General features: G+C 46.7%; 1 protein-coding gene across 3 annotated transcripts in view; it reads right to left on the bottom strand.

The window, feature by feature from the left end:
• Positions 1-3226, bottom strand: part of SHISAL1 (shisa like 1) — a 184662-nt gene extending 181436 nt beyond the window's left edge. For all 3 annotated transcript variants that reach the window (XM_006023575.3, XM_006023574.3, XM_014519929.2), the window contains exon 1: positions 2970-3226. The gene's annotated coding sequence lies outside the window, so the exon portion shown is untranslated. The remainder of the gene's footprint in view (positions 1-2969) is intronic.
• Between the last annotated feature and the right edge of the window lie 18845 nt (positions 3227-22071).

Raw genomic sequence — 22071 nt, 5'->3', positions numbered from 1 at the left:
CAGAAATACAAAGTCCTGATCCTGTGCCCTACTCATTACCTCCAACAGTTGGGAAACAAGTTGATACCAGAAAAATAATTTTCACTTTTGACCTTGGTTCAAGACATATGAAGCTTGTGCATGAATACAGTCTTCTAAGAGAAAGTTGTAATCTGGTGTTCAGGGAAAAATAGTATAGTGTATGTAATACTAGATTTTTTATAAATACAGAAAATGTAATGTAGGGCTACAGAAACATATGGTAGTACAATCTCACAGATTTAGCCTTTGCAGAATTTTATATATGCATTGTTTTCTACCAAACCAAACATCTTCAGCAATGGTAATCAATATATTGGTTTGCTTAAACTTTTGAAGGAATTGTATCCTGAAAACTAAGTGTAAAAATAACCATACAGGCATTTTATACTTATTAGTTTCACTGCCTTGTTTAGCCAATACAATCCATTTACAAGTCAAAAGAGCTTTTTTCAGTGCTGGCATTGAATATTCAACTAGAGATCTAACATTTAGTTGAAATATTTATTCCTCTTGTTATCATTAGTGGTAAAGGGTTGAATTTTGCCAAATGTGTGAAGCTGAACAGAATCTATTTAATTTACTTCTACTTGCATTGATTCAGCAGTGCTAAATAGCAGGAACAGGACAGTTAAGCAGGGAGATAAGACTCAATGATGCACCAGGAACAGAGAGTTGCTGAGTAAGAAGCAGCCATTTCTAGCCCTTTTCTTCTCTTTCTGGCATTGCCATAAAATCACTTCACTAGGGTCAGTAATGGGCAAATAGTAATTAATTCTTAAAACAAAGTTCCCAACTCTTAAGTTTCTGGAGATAAGGCAGTACAAAATCAAAGTCACGGGCCTTGTTTTAAGAAAGTGGATCAGTAAACACTCAAGTTTAAGTACAAGTATTCAATAGCCTTCAGTGGGATTACTGATGCACTTTACATTAAACTTATGCCTTAATATTTTGATTAATTGGAGCTGAAATCCCACCCACCATTCACTCTTCAGGCTTTGAAAGGTTTTATTTTATTTCTGAGGTAGTTTATTGAATAGGCAAGTGTCAACATAAAGAGGAGAAAAAATCATATTGAGCATTGTTTTTTTCTATTTTCATCATTAGTAGCTTCTAAAATGGTATTAGAAATATAGTAGAAAAACAATATTTTGGGTTTACACATGCATTATCTGTCCATTCTACAGAATATTCTGTATGTTGAGATGCACTGTTTTTTTCCCCCAGTATAATCAATTTGTTAGGTTCCCCTGTTGTTCATTCCCAAAGCAACAGGGGGAAGAAGAGTTTCTTTCAAATAGTAGAAAGTGACTTATGGAAAACCACAAAAATTAGTTCTCAGCATACTAGTACTTTGGGGGTCTGTACCTACAGGAAACTTCTTTTAATTGACTGTAGGCAGACAAGGTTCCTTGGGTGAATCTAATATCTACAACCTACACCACTTTAATTGACTGTATACTTCAAGATATTTTAAAATAATGTGCCTGAGTCATTCATAAATTAGTCATGACATTACAACAGACAATCCAAAGAACAATTCTCATTTTACTTTCTATTTTACTACAGCATTTTTGTTATTTGCATGTTATTTTTCATACTGTGTATTATTAAAAACAATTCTAGAAGCCTAAAACTACTAAACATTTTACAGTTTAACTGAATACTGTGATGGAGAACAAGATGATCAAGAAATAATTGTATCCTGTCATGTGATCATTGTCTTCAAAAGTTTTGGTTGGACACTCCCCCCTCCCCCCAACTACATTGACTTCAACAGACTGAGACTAGTTTATGTCAGTTAAGGAGTTACTGTATTTGTACTTTTTTTTTTAAGGTAGAAAATCATTTTAGATCACCTGTCTAATCTTTTCCCTCAATGACATATGTTATCTTTTTCATTCACGAGAGGTAGAAAGTCTAGGCTTGGCTATAACACTCTTGCTTGCTACATAACAAATAGTGTTATATTTAAAGAAAAAATTGAATCACTAGCTCAAACCACTTCACAGAGATGAGCATTGTTCCCCTGTTCTAGAGTTGGGATAAGAAGGGACAAGAGGAGCTAAATGCCTTGCACAAGGTCACATTGGGCAGCTTGTAGCAAGGTCAGGCAACAAATCATTCCTAATTCTCAGTGCTCAGTTCTGCCACCTAAGCTACAAGTTTTAGAACACAAAAAGCTTTCACAGATGTGGTGCTAGGACCTTGGCACTCCTGAACAAACAACACAGCAGGGGTCAAACCTAGATTTTGAAAGTGTCCACATAACTAAGAAACATTAAGCAACAACATTCACCTACATTTTAAACATGTGGACCTAAGAAATATTAAAAACCAATATTAAATAGTAAACTCCTAACATATCCTGTTTTCAGCCAACAACAAATAAACATGAAGACACCATGCAAAAGCCCAGTACTAAAGAAACCTGTACAGTTGATACACTTCTAGCCAGCCCCAAGGTTTGCCAGCAATGAAGCAGAACAGCTGGCTTTCCTCTTTCAGTCTCCCCTCTCTCCCAATGGGGAAAACAGCCAGACTGATTTCCAAAGGGAAGCAGAATGATACCAAAAAGACATGAAACTGAACAAAATAGATATAGATATAGATATCCTTGAAGAATCCTAGGGGTCTGGTCGTCATGGAAACAAGTCCCCACTAATGAGCTTTCCTAGATAAGGGTGATGAATGTCCCAGTCCCATAAATTAGTAGGATCCAGGCACGATTAAGAGTCAAGGGAGGGCCAAGCCTGGATGCAGAGCCTGGCTCTCAGTTTGCCCTTTCCATCAGTGTACTGGGCTGGGCACTTCACATCCCCTGTGGGCTGCCTTCCTGTCCGAGGAGGCACAGAAAGTTTCCCAAATCCGAGCTGACAAAGGGGCCGGGTAGAAAAGGGGGTGGGGGGCGCGCCCAAGACCCTCCCCCCCACCGTGTCCTTCTTACCTACCTGCGAAGCGGCGGCTGCCAGGCAGCAGGACCCGGTGCCTGCAGGTTTCTCGCCAGCAGGGAGTCTCCTGCCTTTCACATCACCCCCTCCCTTGCCCCCAGCCCCCCCGAGACGGGGCCGCTGGGGTCTGCCCCCGCCCGGGCGGAGACCAGGCTCTCTGGACCCCTCCCGAGATGCCACTCACCTGGGGGAGCCCCAGCCCGCCCCTGCTCCTGCCCTGCGGGCTCTGCCTGCCGGGTCATCGGCCCCTGCCTGCGGGGCTGGCGCACGCCGGGGAGGGACAGCGCCGCCCGGAGCCTCCTTCCTCCTCCCAGCCGGGGCGGGCGCTGCTTAGCCGGTGCCGGGCTGCAGCATCCCTCCCCGGGGCGGGGGCTGCTCCGCGGCCGAGCTGACAGGGAGCGAGCGCCGCCGCCTCCTCCTGCAAGCCGCGGCGAGGCGGGGGCGCTCTCGGCTCCGTGCCTTCGCCACAAAAGTTGCGCCCCTGCGATGCCAAGTCGGGCTGTGGGGGCACCGCTGCGCTTCGGGCACAGCCCCGCCTGGTCCCCCCGCTGGAGAGGGTCTGGGGGGCAAGCGGCCTCCCAGGGCGGCTGCTGGCTGGCCCTGGCGCTGGGGCCCCCTCATTGCAGCTTCCCCTCAGGGGGGTCTTGGGTCTTTGGAAGAAAGGCTTCACCCCTCGCCCGGAGAATCATCTCAGACAAGGGTGGGAAGGGGGCGCAGGAGGGTCACCTGGTGCCAGGGGTAAAGCAACACCTGCTCTTTGTGTGGGGATTAAATGGGCTGTAAATAACTTTAAAAACAAAGCAGCGTTGTGGGCAACCACTCATTCATGCTGTCTTTTCTCCTTGTCACCGGAAGTGAGGGTTGGAAGGGACCCCGGGAGGTCACTCGTCCAACTCCTGATGGATCAGCCCCACCTAGATCATCCCGGCTGGGCTTTGTCTCTCTGGGGCTTAAAAACCTCCAAGGGTGGAGATCCCGCCATCTCTCCGCGTAGCCTGGTCCAGTGCTTCACCACCCTCGTGAGAGAGTTTTTCCTCATGTCTAACCTCAACTTCCCTTGCTGCAACTTGAGCCCATTGGTCCTTGTTCTGTCATCTGCCGCCACTGGGAACAGTCCAGCTCCTCTTTGTAATCAGCTGAAGGCTGGTTTTAAATCCCCTCTCGGGCTCCTCTTCTCTAGAGAAAATAAGTCCAGTTCCTTCAGCCTGTCCTCATAAATCATGTCCCCCCCAAGCGCCCCGACATTTTCAGTGCCCTCCACCGGACTCCTTCCAACTTGTCCACATATTTTCCACTTCTCCCCATGCATTTATTTACTACCAGGATTAAGGATGGGCTCTAACACATCTATTAGCACCTCACCCCCTTTGCTTCAGATTCTTACTTTCTTTCTTTTTTTGCTGCCCAGAGAGGTGGGGAAGCACTTCATTAAAGCTCCAGCCCTGCCCAGCTGCGAGTGTCAATAGAGCCTCAGGGACTGGCTCATTAAGTGCAATGACAGGATTAATGGTTAATACCCTGTATGCAGGGGTGTACAGAGTGAGATCTGCCCGGGTCGGAACAAAGCCCTGTCTAATACAGACATGGTTACTATGGCAAAGGAGGCGTGTGTTTATGGCTGGTACACCCAGGCATCAATTAGTACAGAAACCAAACCAAGCAAGTGCAAATGCAATTTGCTACGGGGATATGGTAAAATACTTGAATAGAATCTCCTAGAAACAGTGACGCAAGTGATAGCCTGGTACCACTGCTGGCAATCAGTAGCCTTTGCTTAGTAACCGGATAATAGTTGGATTCCCACATTTTACTACAAAGGAAAAGAGCTAAGGTTAGATGGAGGCTGCAGGGGGGAAACACTCTTGACTTCAATTAGCGGGAGTTTAAATGGGCTCTGGGGCAGAAGGGTAAAAGTCCAATTTTGAATGCGATTCCACACAACACACACACAGAGCCACTTATGGTTTCATAGCTCCATATTTAAAGGTGTAGTTAAGCAGTTCTACAAATGTAACATATTTACTCAGCTGGGGAAAGGTATTTCTATTTCTCTGAGGCAAAGAAAAGCAGAGGAGCTGCAAAAAACCCAAACAAAAACAAAAAACACAAAACCAAACAAACAGAAATATCCTCAGGTGCTCATACGGAAGAAACCAGGCAGTTTTAATAGGGAAGCTGTACAGTGATTTATGAGATCAGTGCTTGGGCTTCCTTGTCCAAACACTCCCACCCAACGCACACTGAAACCTGGCAGGCATTCAGAAGACTGGGATCTGACTTCCCTATAGGGTTGCCTTAAATTGACAAATTTACCAATGGTCTCTTGTATGTAAATTATATTCCAAATAAGGCATATGTTTCTTCTACAGTGTATTGCATAAATTATGCAAAACAGGGAGCACTGTAGAAATTGTCACAAGAGTGATGATGACTCATACTAGCCAAATGTGTATTATTTACTGTTTGTGGCTACAGCCACATTTAAAGTAGGCTGCTTAATAATATAATCTGCACGTTCAGAACTGCTGAGGTTTAATTATGATATAGAGGAAGTGAAGTATCATTTCTTATCCAATCTCTCTCTTTCTCTCTACACTAGCTTAACAAACTGTCCTGTATGATAGCTTCATATCCATTAACTTAACTATATTACTTAAATATAGAACCTCAAGCTGCTGAGATGCACTTTAGATATATAGATATTGTATAGGCAAAGCAGTGTGATTACAAAATCTGTTTATGAAATAAGGGAAATACAAAGAGTGATATGTATACCTTTTATGCTAGGCAATCCAGTCAGCCATCTGAAAGCTACAAAAGGTGGTTTTTTTTATTTTAGAATTTTAAACAGAGATCAAATTCCACCATCCTGCCCCTATGCCTTACAATAGGCTCTTTCAGTATGCAATTGTAATAAAACTGCACAGCTCTATACCACAGGGCATAGATAGCTCTTTTACAAATAGGAATGTAGGTGGGGGAATGTTAATATTTCATATACTAATTGTGGTAGCTTTTCCAATTATGCAGAGAAATTAGTAGATTAGTTTATCCACTTCGTACTATGTAAGTGCTCCATACTTTCACTGAGTCCCCAAACTTCTAAACCGAAAGGACAAGATGCTGAATGAAAATGTAGAGTTGAAGGGAAAGTAACAACCAGCTATTCCAATTCCATATTTTTTTTCTATTTTGTTTTGTCAGTAAGCATACACGGACAACCTTGATGTCAATGATGTGGGCTCTCCCATGACAATCCTTCTCTGGTTAAGCACTATGCATCAAGGAAATTCTCACCATCCTGTGGCAAAGATTCAAAAGTAGGTATCGCCTGGTGAGCATCACAAACATCCTTTCCTTTCTCCTGTCCTTGTGACAAGGTATTTAGCAGAATTCACAGATTTGTTGGACTCTAACATGGCTGTGCTGTGAGGGCTTCTGCTATGGTCTCAAACTCAAAAGACATGTTTTAAATAGCTATGAAACTTCCCTCCAATTTTCAAGACAATAAAGTAATAACTCCCTGAAGAGTGGTTTTTTAAATGGTGAAATTGTAATACAGACAGGTTACACACTTTCCCTAAGGTCACACAATAAAATCAGTCAGAGCTGCCATTAGAATCCAGGTGCGCAGTCTTAGTCCAATGCTTTAACCCAGTGGTGCTCAACCTTTTTTCCCTGATGGGCTGGATGGGTGGTGCCTGGTCTGTTTGTGGGCTGGATCCAGCTGGTGGTCCCAATTTGGTGCCCATGGGTGGGTATGGCAGGGCACCATCCAGCTGAGTGGCAGGGGGCAGCCCATGCTGATCTAGCTGTGTGGGAGAAAGGGAGTATTGCCCGGCCATGATTCAGTTGCACAGGCAGAGGGGGCATGGCTTAGCTCTAATTTGGCTTTGTGGGGGTGGTCCAGCTCTGACCCACAGTATGGGTCTTGGGAATTTGGGAGCAGGTGAGGGTGGCAATATTAATTGCCGCTGCCAAATATCCTGACACATGGGAAGCCCTGAGGGCTGGATGCCATGGCTCCATGTACTGGATTTGGCCCATGGGCTGGAGGTTGATCACCCCTGGCTTAGTACAAAAGTCCTGATACTGACTGGGGTCTTTGGTTGCTACTGCCATTATCATGTGAAAAATAATAATACCATATTTTCTCACACACTTTCTTCCAAGATCAGCCCCCAAAATTGGGTTGTATGTATTTAGCAAGGAAGCTGCATTTTTGTTGGTGATAGAAGCACCCTGGTTTGATCTCTGCTCCACAGGCTCCTCAGGGTGTCAATGGCCCATTAATGGCCCATTATTCTTCGCAATTATTAAAGATCATCTCTTCTTTGTAATGGTCTTCCACTAATGAAGCTAACCTTAGGGGATTTTACTATTTACTAGGGCTTCCAGTCTCTTCTCCTATTTCACAGCTTTTTAGCCTTTGTCAAAATCAGAGGTCCACCCATGCAGACCAGCCTTCAGAAACAGGTAGGTTAGTAGGCTAAAAAAACAGGGTATAGATGTCACCCCACTATTTTGTTTCCTAACAAATTAGCCGAGGCAGAACTTTTGGTGCCCAGGGTGGTATTGGGGGAGACAGATAAAGGAGGTGGAGTATCCTTCTTGCACAGTGGTTGTAGCATGGGCTACTTCTACCTCTGCACAAACTCCCTCAACATGGGCTGTGACAGCTTGGGAGGCTGCCATTATGGTGCCCTATTTGAACTGATGCTAGGAACTGATGCTCTGGTCTTCTCCCCTCCACAAGTTATGCTACTGGCAGTTACAGTCCAATCCTGCAAACATGCATGGATAACTTTAGGCACATGAGTACTCCCACTTACTTCAACAGGAGGACAACTGAACCGTAGGCTTTTAGAACAACTGGTTTATTTCTGACATGCCAAAGGCCAGATCCTGCAAAGATATATATACACAAGTTATACCTGCAAGTCCTTGTAGAGCAGTCCCTACATCTCTAAGATATCATTAATAGCGTGTTTAGCTTCACAGAGCCGTCAATTCTATGAAGTTTTTTCTTTGAAATTTTAAGCAGCTTTATACACTATGTAATTGTCATCTTACAGTTAGTTAATTTGTTCCTTATTTTACAGTATAGCAAATATTAAATTATTCATTATTATTTTGTTCCTATGATTGTGACAACAGAGAATGTCTTGTTATATGATTCTTTTTTGATTTGGCTGAATTACCTCCACTAATGTCTTAATTGTTTTTGTTGGACTACTACCATATCTTTTGTTGTGTTCAAATGTATGTTGTTTTTACACAGTACAAGGGAAAGAGGTAGTGTATTAACCATCTGTCATAACTCATTTTTAATTATCATCAAGAGGAACTTCTTTCATGGGCATTTTTGTAGAGAAGCCACCAGATCATACCAGATGAAAAGTATTGACATCTGCAGTGAATAAGTGTCAAACTGCTGACTGTGTGTTGGAGAGGTCCAAGCTCAGGTGATTTGGAACTAGCCCTAGTCACCACATGGCCTTGGAAGATTGCCAGAGGTTTCCAAAATCAAATGTCAAGGAAATGACACGGGGACAGACCTTAGAGTTGCTGGCCAGGCTACATATAGTATTTGCAAGATGAAACTGTGATATCCCCTGGAGCAATATCTAAAAGGTGGCCCAGAACCAGCAATGCTGGTGCACACTACTTTAGACATTTCTGGTGCCATGACTTTGGAAAGGATCAGCTACAGTGGAAATGTTTCATTGCTGATTGATTTAATGTGTGTTGTAACAACAGAGAAACAATAACACAGAGAAACATAACATTTAAGTGGAAATTTGAAAATGATGTTCATGCAAGCACATACAGCTATACACACACAAATACACATTTGCACCCCATCTGTATAAAGATCTGTACCCATTCCTTTTTCATACATGTTTGAGCTAATTAGTCATTAAGGGCCAAACCCTTAAACTGATCGTACATTAGCCCCTTACTAGAGAGCAAAACTGATAGAGTAGCAATCCAACCTCTTGGGATCATAGACTCAACACTGGTACTGGAATGAAGGGCTCAGCTATTGAGAAGGGAGCTCATTCACACTTCCACCCCCTGAGCAGTCTATTGTGGAAGCTCTCTTCCTTTACTATGCCTATCCAAGTCAGACTTCAGCATCCCCATCCCACTAAGCTGTCAGAAGAAGGGAGAGACAGAAGGGTAACTATATTTAAGCAAGCAAATAAAAAGTATCAGTTACCTCTTTGTAAAGGATGTGAACTGGGGGACATTTGCCATTTATGAACTGTTAAAATTTGTCATGTAAATATCACACAAAAAGATTTCATAGGTTTCATAGACATTAGAGCTGGAAGGGACCTCGGAAGATCTTGGAGTAAAGCCTGAAAGGCAGGAAGTCAGCTGGGGTCATAGGATCCCAGCAAGATAAGCATCCACTTTTCTCTTGAAGGTGTTCAATGTAGGTGCTTGAACCACCTCCGATGGCAGGCTATTCCAGACCTTGGGGGCTCGGACAGTAAAGAAATTCTTCCTTATGTCCAGCCTGAAACGGTCTTGCAGTAGTTTATAACCGTTTGACCTCGTCATCCCTTGGGGCACTCCGGTGAACAAACATTCCCCCAGATACTGATGGCCACCCCTGATAAACTTATAGGTGGCCATCAGATCACCCCTGAGCCTGCACTTTTCCAGGCTAAAGAGCCTCATAGATCTCAGCCTGTCGTTGTAAGGTCTGTTTTCCTGACCTCTGATCATGCGCGTGGCTCTTCTCTGGACTCTCTGAAGCTTCTCCACATCCTTTTTGAATTGTAGAGCCCAAAACTGGATGCAGTACTCCAGCTGCGGCCTCACCAAGGCCGAGTACAAGGGGAGAATGACGTCCCGGGATTTGCTTGAGAAGCATCTATGGATGCAAGCCAGCGTTTTGGTCGCTTTACTAACCGCAGCATCGCATTGAAGGCTCATGTTCATCTTGCGGTCAATGATGACCCCCAAGTCTCTTTCTTCCATAGTGCAAATAGGTTGTTTATCCCTCATTAGCAAAAGATCACGAATAAACATCTTTAGTTTGGGTATGATTCTTAACCAGGGTGCTGGGGCACTGTGGGATGCTGCCAGATGCTTTGAAAGGGTGCATTAGGTGTGAAGAGATAAATGAGGTATAAGGAGATAAACAGATAAGTACATAAATGCAGGCCTGCATGAATGAGCCTCCGCCCCCACTACCCAATCCCTCTACATGGGTGTAACCATTAATGTATAAATTATTTTTTTCTCAATTCACAAAAGTTATAGACTCAAGTCCAGTCAGGGGTGCTTTGATTCCAGTGGGTGCCTCAAGTCCAACAAGGTTAAAAACTGCTGCTCTAACCCTTCAGGTTCCTCTCTCTTTCAAATGGCCAGGGAAAAATATGACTCTTCCACTGTTGAAAAAATGTTAATAAAGGTAGGCTCTGATGAACCATAATGAGGGATATGAACTTGAGTCAAGGGGCTTTCATAGGCCTCAGTTCCATGGCAGGTACAATGGAACTATGAATAAAAGCTTGGTGCAGAATTCATTGGTCCAAGATGATGCTATGTTATAACAACAGAGAAACAATAACACAGAAAAACATAACATTTAAGTGCAAATTTGAAAATGATGTTCATGCAAGCACATACAGCTATACACACACAGATACACATTTGTATCCCATCTGTATAAAGATCTGCAGCCATTCCTTTTTCATAAATGTTTGAGCTAATTCATAGTCGTTAAGGGCCAAACCCCTAAACTGAGCAAATCTACCCTGCTAAACCCTTAAACTGAGCAAATCTACTCTGCAGAGCTCCTGATCCGAGCCTGGCCTGTGGAGAACCCACATCAATCACATGCTGTTTCCCCTCAACTTGACCCAAGCAGCTCTCTCCTCTACGAGAAGGTGTCAGAACCAGGTGGCTTCATCTAACGGGAGGATGGCTCTACAAACCCTAAATCAGCCTCTGGGGTCATGGATCCCAGTCAGATCAGATAGCAATGTAAAACAGAGGTAGCAAGAGCTCAAATTTGGCCCTTGATATGAAATCCCTAACACCACAAAAATAATTAAAAAGAGATGCACAATACAAAAAGTGGCAGAAAGAATTTTAACACAATTTCAAGTGAAGGAGAGACTTATGCAATGGGTGCACCCACACGTGCACATGTGTGGGTGCACCCACACATGCAGGCGCATGAGCTTGCAGCGGCTCAAATAGCAGTGGCGCAAATTTGTGCCAGAGATTTGTGCCTCAGCATGTGTATGAACATACACTTTGTTGTGGGGCAAATTTTGCCACTTGGGACAAACTGACCCTGCCCAGGTCCTCCCAGATTTTCAGCCAAGGGGAGCTAGAAGCTGGGGCTAGCACCATCACACCCCCAAGTGGTTTCTGGGACTAGGAACCCCCACAGGCAAGGGTCTCATGTCCCAGCACCAGTGTGGGCATGGGGTAGGGCTTCAGTGTGGCAGATGACCCTGAAGCTGTGGCTCCCACCAGAAGGTCCTGTCTCATCTGGCAGCTGGGCATACAGGGTGTGAGATGTGTTGGGGGATGTGGGGTTTTGGGGAGGAAAGGGTGTGGGAGGTGGGTGTGGGGTTTGTGGGAGGCTTGGGGGCATTGTGAGTGGGTGTAGGGTTGGGTGTAGGGTGAGGTGAGGTTTGTGGGGCAGTGTGAGGCTTGTATGGGGTTTGAGGGTGGGTATGTGGGTAGGGGTGTTGTGGGGGTTGTTTACAGGTGTGTGGGTGGATTGTGAGGGAGTTTGTGGGTGTGCGGGAGACTGTGTGGGTTGGGGAGGACTGCTTGGGATGGGTAGATTCTCCACCCACACCAAGCTCTCCCACAGCAGCAGTAGAAGCAGTGGCCATTAGGGTGCTGATGCCCACTCCTGGCAGAGACCCCTGGCAGCACAGGGGCACCACAGACTGGCAGCTGAACATGGGGCCAGCCCGGCCAGGACTGCACACTTATGGACAGAACCGGGCCAGCTTCTGCTGTCATGTGGGGCTTCCCGCACTGCAGGCAGAAGCTGCATGCCCTTGGACTGGGCCAGGTCCTGCCTGAATGTAGCCGACCAGGCCCAAGGGTGTACAGGGTACATGGAGGAAGGACCCAGCCTGGCCTGAGGGTGTGCAGCTTCTGCCTGTGGTGCGGGAAGCCCCAGGTGACAGCAGGAGGCAGCCTGGTTCTGTCTGAGGGCACATGGTCTGGGCCAAGCTGGCCCCATGTGCAGCTGGTCTAAGGCAGCCCCATGCCACCAGGGGTCTCTTCCAGGAGCAGGCATCAGTGCCCTGATGGCCACTGCTGCTGCTGCAGGGGGGCTGTGTGTGTGGGGGGGAGGGGCGCTATGGGCCACGTGGGAGGGCTGCGGGCCGTACCCACACACAGTCCCCCCCACCCATATAGGCCCCTCCCCTCACATTCCTACTTACGTGGGACAGCACCTGGATCAATCCGTCGCTGCAGCCTTGCCCTGCTCCTATTTGCCACAACACACTGAGGCAGCATGCTGGAGCAGTGGGGCATGGGGCAGCCATAGAGATGCTCTGGCCATGAGCTCGAGCAAATATGCAGCACGGGAAACATTTTATTTATTCTTAGCATGCCTCTTGTGGCATCTCAAACTGCTTTGAAGTGCTGCAACAGTCACATGCACACTCATTTGGATGCACCCAAGGGGTCTATAGAAGCATTACTGTATGTATATATCTTGCTTGATTTACAACTAAGAAAGCTAGACAATGCATCTCAACTAAAATTCCCATACATTTTTAATTAGTTATGATATCATTCACTTCTTGTCCTAAATTATTGCATAAACTATTAAACTGTTGCTACACCTCACCTCAGGTGGCTGCACTTTCAGGGTGAGTGAAATAATTATTTGTCACATACATTTTGTAGAGGTATGAGAACCATATCAATAAAAGTTTACTATATTTTACTAGGAGATATCATATTTAGTCAAATACAATATGAGCTTTTCCCCCTAGTCAGCATGGGGAAGAAAGTCCCTTGTCATACAGTTGCATACAAGGAAACCTCATTAAATACATTGTCTATCATTAAATTGCAGCCAAAAGCAGCTTGTTTTCTGTAATGGAAACCAAATATGAAGTTGATTAAATGCAGCCAATACAGTGCATGGCCTGTATTGGGCAAACATGTTGATGGGAACCTACCAAAAGGATAGGTTAGTACAACTCACCTGAATAAGATACATGGTAGTGTCTATTGAGTGCAGTCCTCATTAGCACTAGGTCTTTTTCTAAAGTCATGGTGAGTTACTATATGGCATATATTTTGACTTCTTTTTCATTTCCACAGTTGAGTTGTCCCTTTCTTTCCCATTTCAAATGATTCCTGTTGTGTTATCAGCCTTAAATGTCTGGCAAACATCACAAAATGGGCCCACAAACAGTTCACCCAGAATCCTTCTGCTGCCCCCTTTCTCAGCCCAGCACATATGATTAGTGTGGCCCTGGCCTCCATGGGCGCCTGCGCTTGCAGCAGCTCAAATAGAAGGAGTGCAAATTTGAGCTGGGGCTTTTTGCTTCAGCGCACATGCTCGGACATGCACTTTGTTGTGAAGCAAATTGTGCCACATGGGGCAAAATAACCCTGCCTGGCTCCGCCCAGATCTTCAGCCAGGGGGAGCTAGAGCCCGGGGCCAGCACCTGTGCAGCAGTATAAAATTGCCAGCAGTATAAAAAGCTGCCCTGTCCTGGCCCCAGCAGTATAAAAAGCTGCCCTGGCAACTAGCTCAGGGCTACTAGCTCTCAGGAACTTCTGGGTCCCAGCCAATTGGTACCTGGAGACACTAACCCTTGTGCCAGCTGGACTGCTGAAGCAGCAGTGCCTGGCACCCTCTACCCACTGCAGCAGTCTGGCAGTGGGGACTGCTGCCTGGCTGTGACCTGCTGCACATCTGCCAGATTCAGATGGGGACTGCAGAGCCAGTAGAGGCATCTGCCCCTCCGGGCCAGCTGCCTGTGGACTGCGGTTGCAGAGTTGGCCTTTGTGTGGCAGTACTGCCATATGTGCCCCTGCCCGGCCATCTGAGCAGCTATCACCTGGAAGATGTTCTGGGTGTGGTGGCCTGTTTTGAACTGTCAAAACATGTCCTCCTGTCCCGATTTGGCCAGGAGGGCAGCCACAGCCAGACGGGTCCAAGGTACCAGCTCTGAGCAGGCAGGGTCCTGCTACTGGCCTTCCTAGCAGGAATTCTGGTGTTCCCTATTGGAAAACTGAAAAATCCCTGATAAAAAAAAAAATCCCAAAGTCACTCTGTAAAATCCCACAAATCCATGTTCCTCCACAAGTAAAACAAAAGACCACTATAAAGAGAGGGTGAGACAGAGACGGCGATCAGTTGGACAATGTTTTATTGATATATCTTACAGTGTTAAAGCAAGTCTCTTACCATAATAATAAAGTGAACTCTAAATACAGGTTTCATGAATACATATTTTGCTGCCTCCCACAGGGCAATGGCCCCCACACAAGGGCTACAGCCCCCCAACAGGGGGTTCAGCACCCCAACAGGGCATTTGTCCCCCACACAAAGGGGTCAGCCCTCCAAAAGTGTTTGGCCCCTACACAAGGGGTTCAGCCCCCCAAAAGTGGGTTCATCGCCCAAACAAAGGGTTCAGCCCCCCAACAGGGGCCAAATGGCCCCCACAGGGGCTACCACCCCCCCCTGCAAGGCCCACATGCCCCACCCCAGCCCCCAACCCCAGGCACCATAACTTTGAAAAAAAACCCAGAAAAAGAACAGAAAAGAATGGAAAAAAAAAGCCTCTGCTTACCTGAGAAGGGGTGGGGCTCCAGAGCCTCCTGGCAGAGTTACCCCTGGGCAGCACAGGGCAGCAGAGGGGCAGGAGGGTGCTGGCTGGGGCCACTGGGGCTGTCAGCCTGCCCCACACTGTGCAGGTGGGGCCCCAGTCAGCCACGCGGTAGTTGGAAGTGCTGGTAAGTGCCAGGTTTTGGGTTTTTTTTTAAAGTATGGGGTGCAGGGGCAGGGGTGGTGGGCGGGGCTTGAGGGGATGCGGCCAGCCAGGGCAGGGGTCAAGGGCCTCGGGTGGTTTGGTCGGGGGAGGGGCCCACCCCGGCAGGGGGAGGGGCCAGCCCCGGTAGGGGTAGGGGGCCTCAGGGGGTCTGGTGGGAGGGCCAGCTGAGTAGGGGGCCGGGGGGCCTGGAGGAGGGGGGTAGGGGACCATGGGGAGGACCTCCAATGGCTCTGCCCACTCCCCCAGCCCCCCTGACCCCTGCCATGGCTGGCCCCTCCCCCTGCCAGAGTGTCTGCATGGAGGACCCAGCCTCTGGTTGCCTGAAGGCATGGTCTGTGACCCTGCCTTGCCCCACTTTTTTAAGCTTCAATTTTTTTAGACCCCTGGATATCCTGGAACATTTTTTCGTTCCTTCACATGCTTGTTGCCCCACATCAAAGGGGTTTGAGGCAGGGCAAGAGGCACGTGCGTACTTGTGTGGACGTGCCCCATGAGGTACAGCCAGGTTGCCCTGTACCTTACCTGCATATACATTTTTGGAGCATCCCAGGACTTGTGACAAGTACATCTGGTTCCAGTCATGAGTGGGCATGCTAATTAGCATTTGGATTGTTTAGAGGAGGGGGGGCATGATATCTGGAGTATATACATATGCTGAGCAGTGCTGAGCTGTGGGGTCACCATGGCTTGAAAAGCTGTTGACTGGTGGGGCCCAGCTCACTGAACTATATGGTAAGTCATGAACCTTTTGATTTTGAACTAATATCATGCATAGTTTGTAGTATATATAAGTGCTGCTTAAAAATGTGTTTATGGAGTACCTGTGCTAAAACTTGCAGCAGTGTCAAAAAATATAAATGCAGTATTTCTGGATTAGCTAAATCTATAGGCACTATATGCAAATTATTACAGCTGTGTTTCAAGGTCAGTGTTTTCAAATTTGCTTCTCACTTCTATGTACTCCAGACATGCATGAACATTTGACTCCCTGGGGACAAGTAGCAGCAGCGCACCTTGTTCCACCATTTCTTGTCCCCAGGGAATGCTCATGCCACGCATGCTTTGGTGCGTGGCAAGTTACCCTGGGTGGGGTAGGGGAAGCTGAGGCCAACACTGTGCCAGCCCCAGCAGCTTTATCTTGGGTCCTGGGGACCTCCCAGGGCTGCAGCCACAGTGATTCTGGCATGCAGAGCCTGGCTGGCAGTGGAGCATGCCTCTGGGTGGGCTGGTTCCACTTTCCAGCAGTACACACTGGCTGAGTGTGTGTTGTTCAGGGATTTTTTTTCCACTTTTGCCCTCCATGAGCACACGCTCAGACAGCATGCCCTTGCAGTGCAGAGAACACCACATACTGCACGACCACACTTGTCTGGGTGCACCCAGGGAGTGCAAGGCCTGACAGTAAGGAGTGGGGGGGGAAGTGGTTGCAGAGGGCAAAACTGTGTTGGGGGTGTGGGGATAGAGGACAAGGGGGTTACCTGGCCCCCCCAGATTTATTTCCTCTGCTGTAGCAGTAAGAGGGGGACAAATTCAAGGCAAACTTCCAATAATGAGATGCTCTACCCAGAAATTATAACAAATTTACACATTTTTCATATACAGAATCTAATTATTGGGGGGTCATCTTATATCTGAGTAAATACAGCACTAACCCAGACTGGGGAGGAGGGTAAGTGGGGGATCTGGTGGCCATCTATAATATCTGTGTTCTTGGAGCTAGAACACAAATCCTAGATTTCATTTTCTTCTAGGCCTTGCCTCTGGCTGTCTTTGTGACCTTGGGAACCTACTTAACTTGCGTAGGTTTCAGTTCATCTGTCTATAACATGGCTATAGTCATGCCTGTATCTTGGAAACGCTGAGACACAATTTTTCTTCTGCAGAGTATTTTAAGACAACAAAATGAAAGTTCTTATGCAATGTGCATTAGTTACAGTATAGTATTACTACAGGTTGTGTTGGATCTTGACTCATGCTCCATTCCCTTTGAGTTGTTTCAGAGGATAAGAGGGACCAGAGGATTTCCCTAAAACCATTTCTGACTTTTGAGAGTCAGCTATGCTGAGTCTACAACACCACCTTTTTTACCCACCACCAATGCACAGGAGAATACTAGAGGGGTTGTATATTATGAGTGCATGCTAGGAACAGGAGGCAGGGCATGGGTGCATGGAGTTACAGTCTGGTGATTCCCATCTGGTGGGAATCCCTTAGCGGGTTATTATGAGCCAGAGAAATTTAGAGAAATACATGCTAGGTTATGATCCACGTGCCAGTTTTGGGTTCCACTAAACTGTGCTGAACCAAGCTCTGTCACAGCTAAGGACCTAGACCAATATTCTCTTATAAGGGAGGTGAGAGGAGTGTTTTTCTTTTCACCAGTAAAGGTTTTATTTTGATGGGTGTTCCAAATGAGATTTTCCCTAATCTGCTGTGTAATCCATTCAGACAATCTCTATGTAGACACATTACATTAATCCCTGTTATTATAGAGGATCCATGGAAAAGGCCAAGTGTATATTGCTTATTTTTCAGCATTTCATTGGAAATATTCCCTGCAGTTTCTGCCTAATAAAATATATATATTAGAATAAGAAACATAGAACAAAACCAAGTGGTATGTCAGCTAAGGGATTTCTCTGTTGTATGGTAATAAATGGCACAAAGCTATGTCAAGAGGTTTTTAAATGTCAGCTGAATCCAGAGTTTGGAGTGTATTCTCTAAAATAGCTTATGTTTTCCTTTATATTCAATCTCTGTGGAATTTATCAGTGCATAGCACACACAAAATTAATTGTAAAATCATCATGTAACTAGGTTTCTTTTCTACAACATTTTATGTTCAATGGTTTTATCCTTGGCCTAGGGATTTTCATACAATAAATAACTCCCATTACTATTAATGGGAGTGACTTGTATAAATCCCTTGTGCATTAATGAGAGATTAGACCCAGCTCGATGTGCCATCCTTTTTTGCTTAGAATGTTGTTGATGAACTGAAGGAGACTACTGGGGGCTCCTTTAGTCCCTTGTTGAAATTCTGCCACCAGAAAGGGATATTGGGATTATTACCTCTCTCTGAGGAAACTGACCCTTCTCTAGATACTATTAATTTATCTCTTCCAAAGACATTTTTATGATCCCTTGGGATCAGTTATGCTTCTAGGACAAACGGAACAAACTGCACCAAGTATCAGATAGTCTTGAAGCATCCCCTAGGCCAGGGCTGTCCAAATGGAGGCCCATGGGCCATGTGGCCCACAAGTGGTTGATTTGCATCCCAAGCTCCTGCTAGGGCACCACTCTCCCGAATGCTACAACTGCAACAGCAGCTGGTGGCTTCAGATTCCCCCTCCCTCCTGTAGCTGTTGTTTACTGCCCTCACCCTAGGGAGCAGGGCAGTTCCATACAGTGTGGGGAACAGAGGAAGAGCTAGAGGTCATGCTAGGTCTGCACAGTCCATGGCCCAGGGACCTGTGATTCACCTTGGTGCAACCTGCACAGCATGCAGCCCCCACTGGTTCAGCCGGAGGGGTGTACAGCCCCCTAGCTAGTTGGAAACTGGGCAGCCCTAGGAACTCTCAGATTATGGGCACACATTTCAAAAGGGGAACCTTTCCTAAAGGCAGCAGCTGATACGTTTTAATTGTTATACGTGGACAAGCCAGGAATGATACAATGCAGTAAAACTGCTTCGAATTCAACCCTGAATGAAGCAGTCAAAGTTGAAGCAGAGTTAAAGTTATTTGTATTTCTTGCTTGTCCACATGTAATAGTTAGAATGTGACAGCTGCTGCCCTTCCAAAATGTTCCCCTTCTGAAACATGAGGATGTACGTGTCCAGCTCCAGATGCATGTATCCATACCCTCATATAGCATCTTCACTGTTCAGTTCTGTGCTATGCTACCTTCAAATCTACTCAAGATAACATTTCAATTCATACTACAACCTAAGAACCAAATGTTGTGTCCCTGGCACTCTCTAGGCTTCCACCAAAGATCAAAGTCGCACTATGCTGACCTTTCAACCTCTATTTTTGGCATGCTTAAAAGCAGTGGTGCAGCAGGGACAACGGGTTCTTGGATCGTTTTAAGTGTTATGGGTGGTTGGAGTTTTGCTCTTTGGTGGCAGACTCAAGAGTACCAGGGACACATGCAGACTTACCCCTTATGACTTAGAAACCTAAGGATTTACAGTCTCTCTGCTGCTATAGCTCTGCTAGCATATCTTTTTTTGACAGAGTTCAATGGGGGAGAGATGGTGTAGGCCAGCAAGAGAGGGGAGTTGTCCACCACTTTTTCTATGCCATCTCCCTGAGTAGCACAACCTATGCCAACATAAGTTCTCTTCTGACAGTAAAGCTGTCAAACCTGGGGTTTTGATGACATGGCTGTCAGCTATGAGGCATAACCTCTTCAAAACCCTTTCCAATATAGTTCTTCCAGCAAAACTTTGCAGGCTGAATCATAGAAGTAGGGTCGGAAGGGACCTTGTAGATCTTCAAGTCCGACCCCCTGCCTGGGCAGGAGGGAAACTGGGCTCAAGTGACCCCATATTCCTTGTTATCCAAGGGGGTGCTAGGGGAAACAAGGTCTCCCCCAAACCCTTCTGGTCCCCCCTAGTGAGTTTATAGACAGTCACAAGGTCCCCCCTCAGACCTCTCTTGTGAAGGCTGAACAGGTTCAGGTCCCGTAGCCTCTCGTTGTAGGGTCTGCCCTGCTGTCCCCGGAACATACGCGTGGCCCTCCTATGGACCCTTTCAATGTTGTCCACATCCCTCTTGAAGTGGGGCGCCGAGAACTGGACACAGTACTCCAGCTGTGGCCTGACCAGTGTCACGTAGAGGGGGAGGATCACCTCCTTGGCCCTACTTGAGATGCACCTGTGGATGCACGATAGGGTCCAGTTAGCCCTGACAACCTTGACCTCGCATTGTCAGCCCATGTTCATCTTGGAGTCAATGATGACTCCAAGATCCCTTTCTGCCTCCGTGCTCTCAAGAAGGGAGTTTCCCATCTTATAAGTGTGTTGCCGGTTACTACTGCCCAAGTGCAGCACCCTGCACTTGTCCGTATTGAAGCGCATCCTGTTTTTGTTAGCCCACCCTTGCAACCTATCCAGGTCTTTCTGCAGTCTTTCCCTCCCTACTAGCGTGCTCACCTCACCCCAAATTTTGGTATAATCAGGAAATTTGAACAGGTTGCTTTTCACCCCATTGTCCAAATCGCTGATAAAGAAGTTGAACAGCGTGGGCCCAAGGACCGAGCCCTGGGGGTCTCCACTGCCCACTTCCCCCCAGGTCGAATATGACCCATCCACCACCACCCTCTGAGTACGACCCTTCAGGCAATTAGCAATCCATGTGACCATGGATTGAAGCCACAGTCACCTAGTTTTTTAATGAGGATGGGGTGGGAGACAGTGTCAAAGGCCTTGCTGAAGTCCAGAAAGACTACATCCACCGTGACACCTGCATCCAATGCTTTTGTGACCTGATCGTAAAAGACAATCAGGTTGGTCTGACATGACCTGCCCCTTGCTCCTTGATGATCTTCACAAAGAGTTTCCCCAGGATTGAGGTAAGACTGACGGGCCTATATTTGCCTGGGTCCTCCCTCCTCCCTTTCTTAAAGATGGGGACCACATTGGCTATCCTCCAATCATCTGGCACCTGGCCTGAGCACCACGAGCGCTCGTAAAGCCGTAACAAGGGCCCAGCAATAACCCCTGCTAGCTCCCTCAACACCCTGGGGTGGAGAGCATCTGGACCTGCTGACTTGAACACGTCCAGCCCCTTCAGAAGCCCTCTAACCCGGTCCTCCTCAACCTTAGGTCTTGAGGCGTTCCCCTCGAGTCCGTCTTGAAGACCTAGGTCACAAGACTCCTCATTCACTTAAACTCAGATCCTCAAAGTTATTTAGGCACTGGAATTAAATATCTTTGAGGATTTAAATGAACACCTTACCCTCACTCTATCATGTGAGCTGAGTATAAATTCACCTGCCTATGCCACCGCTTCCTGACTTGTTTTTATGGGAAAACAAGAATGTCCAGATAAGAGTTGGGAGTGAAATAGGGAAATGAGAAGGGCTTAATATCAGGGATCGAAAAAAATTACATAAGGTATGGAAAAATGTATGGTAGGGATTTGCTGTTAATTCAGCCTATGGGTTTTTTAAAAGGTACTCATGGTAAGTACTACAATAAGCATTGGCAGCAGAAAGCAGGGCTAACGGGACTTAGCCCACCCCAAACACGGGGAAGCAGTAGGGTCGCAAGGCAACCAGGCCAGGGGCTTCTGGTGGCTGCAGCAGGGGTAGGGAAGAAGTGGGAATGAGGCTGGGGCATGGGATGGAGTCACAAGCTGCTTGTCCAGGGGGGCACCCAGCGTGGGGAAAGGGTGGCGGTTCCCGCCACTGCTGTTGCAACAGAATTTTGTGTCTGGGGCTGTATGGAAGGAGACCATGGTATGGCTCTCTAAGTAGGTCAACCAACTGAACTTTGAACAACCTTGTCACATTTAGATGACATCAGACACCTGAGATCAGTACCATGAGCACAGTTTGGTGATGAGTGCAGAGCCCAGGGAGGTGCTGTGCATAACACCTTTATAAAGGGTGTGTGGGGCTTGCCTGTGGTGTGTGCATGACTGGTGTATGCATGTGGTGTGGTGATGTTCTGTGAGTGCGATAGCACATGACAGAGAGTGACTGAATACTTGGTGATTTAATAGTGAGATAGAGAGTGTACAGGTACAATTGGACCTGTTGAAGGTGAAGAGCAAGGACGAGTGAGGTGCTCTGTGGGGGTGTACCGCCGAATAGTATGGAGGCTTGAGGGTCTCCTGCATTTGCTCCCCTTCAACGGACTCCACAGCGGAGGCAATAAAGGTTAGCTCTCCACAACTTCCCCCCTCCAGGTGCACCTAACGCTTGTGGCAGTGGCCTTTTGCCCCATAGCTGTAAGTATACCCAAACCTACTTCCTTTCTCTGCTCCTGTCCTTTATTAGTGACAAGTTTGCTAGTATAGTCAGTGGTGTGCGGGCCGGGAGCGACCCGAGCCCTTTTCCGTGCTGCACGCAGGCTG

The sequence above is a fragment of the Alligator sinensis genome, unplaced genomic scaffold, assembly GCF_000455745.1.
Source record: "Alligator sinensis unplaced genomic scaffold, ASM45574v1 scaffold975_1, whole genome shotgun sequence".
NCBI lineage: Eukaryota > Metazoa > Chordata > Crocodylia > Alligatoridae > Alligator > Alligator sinensis.
This window is presented reverse-complemented; position numbering and strand designations above follow the sequence as displayed.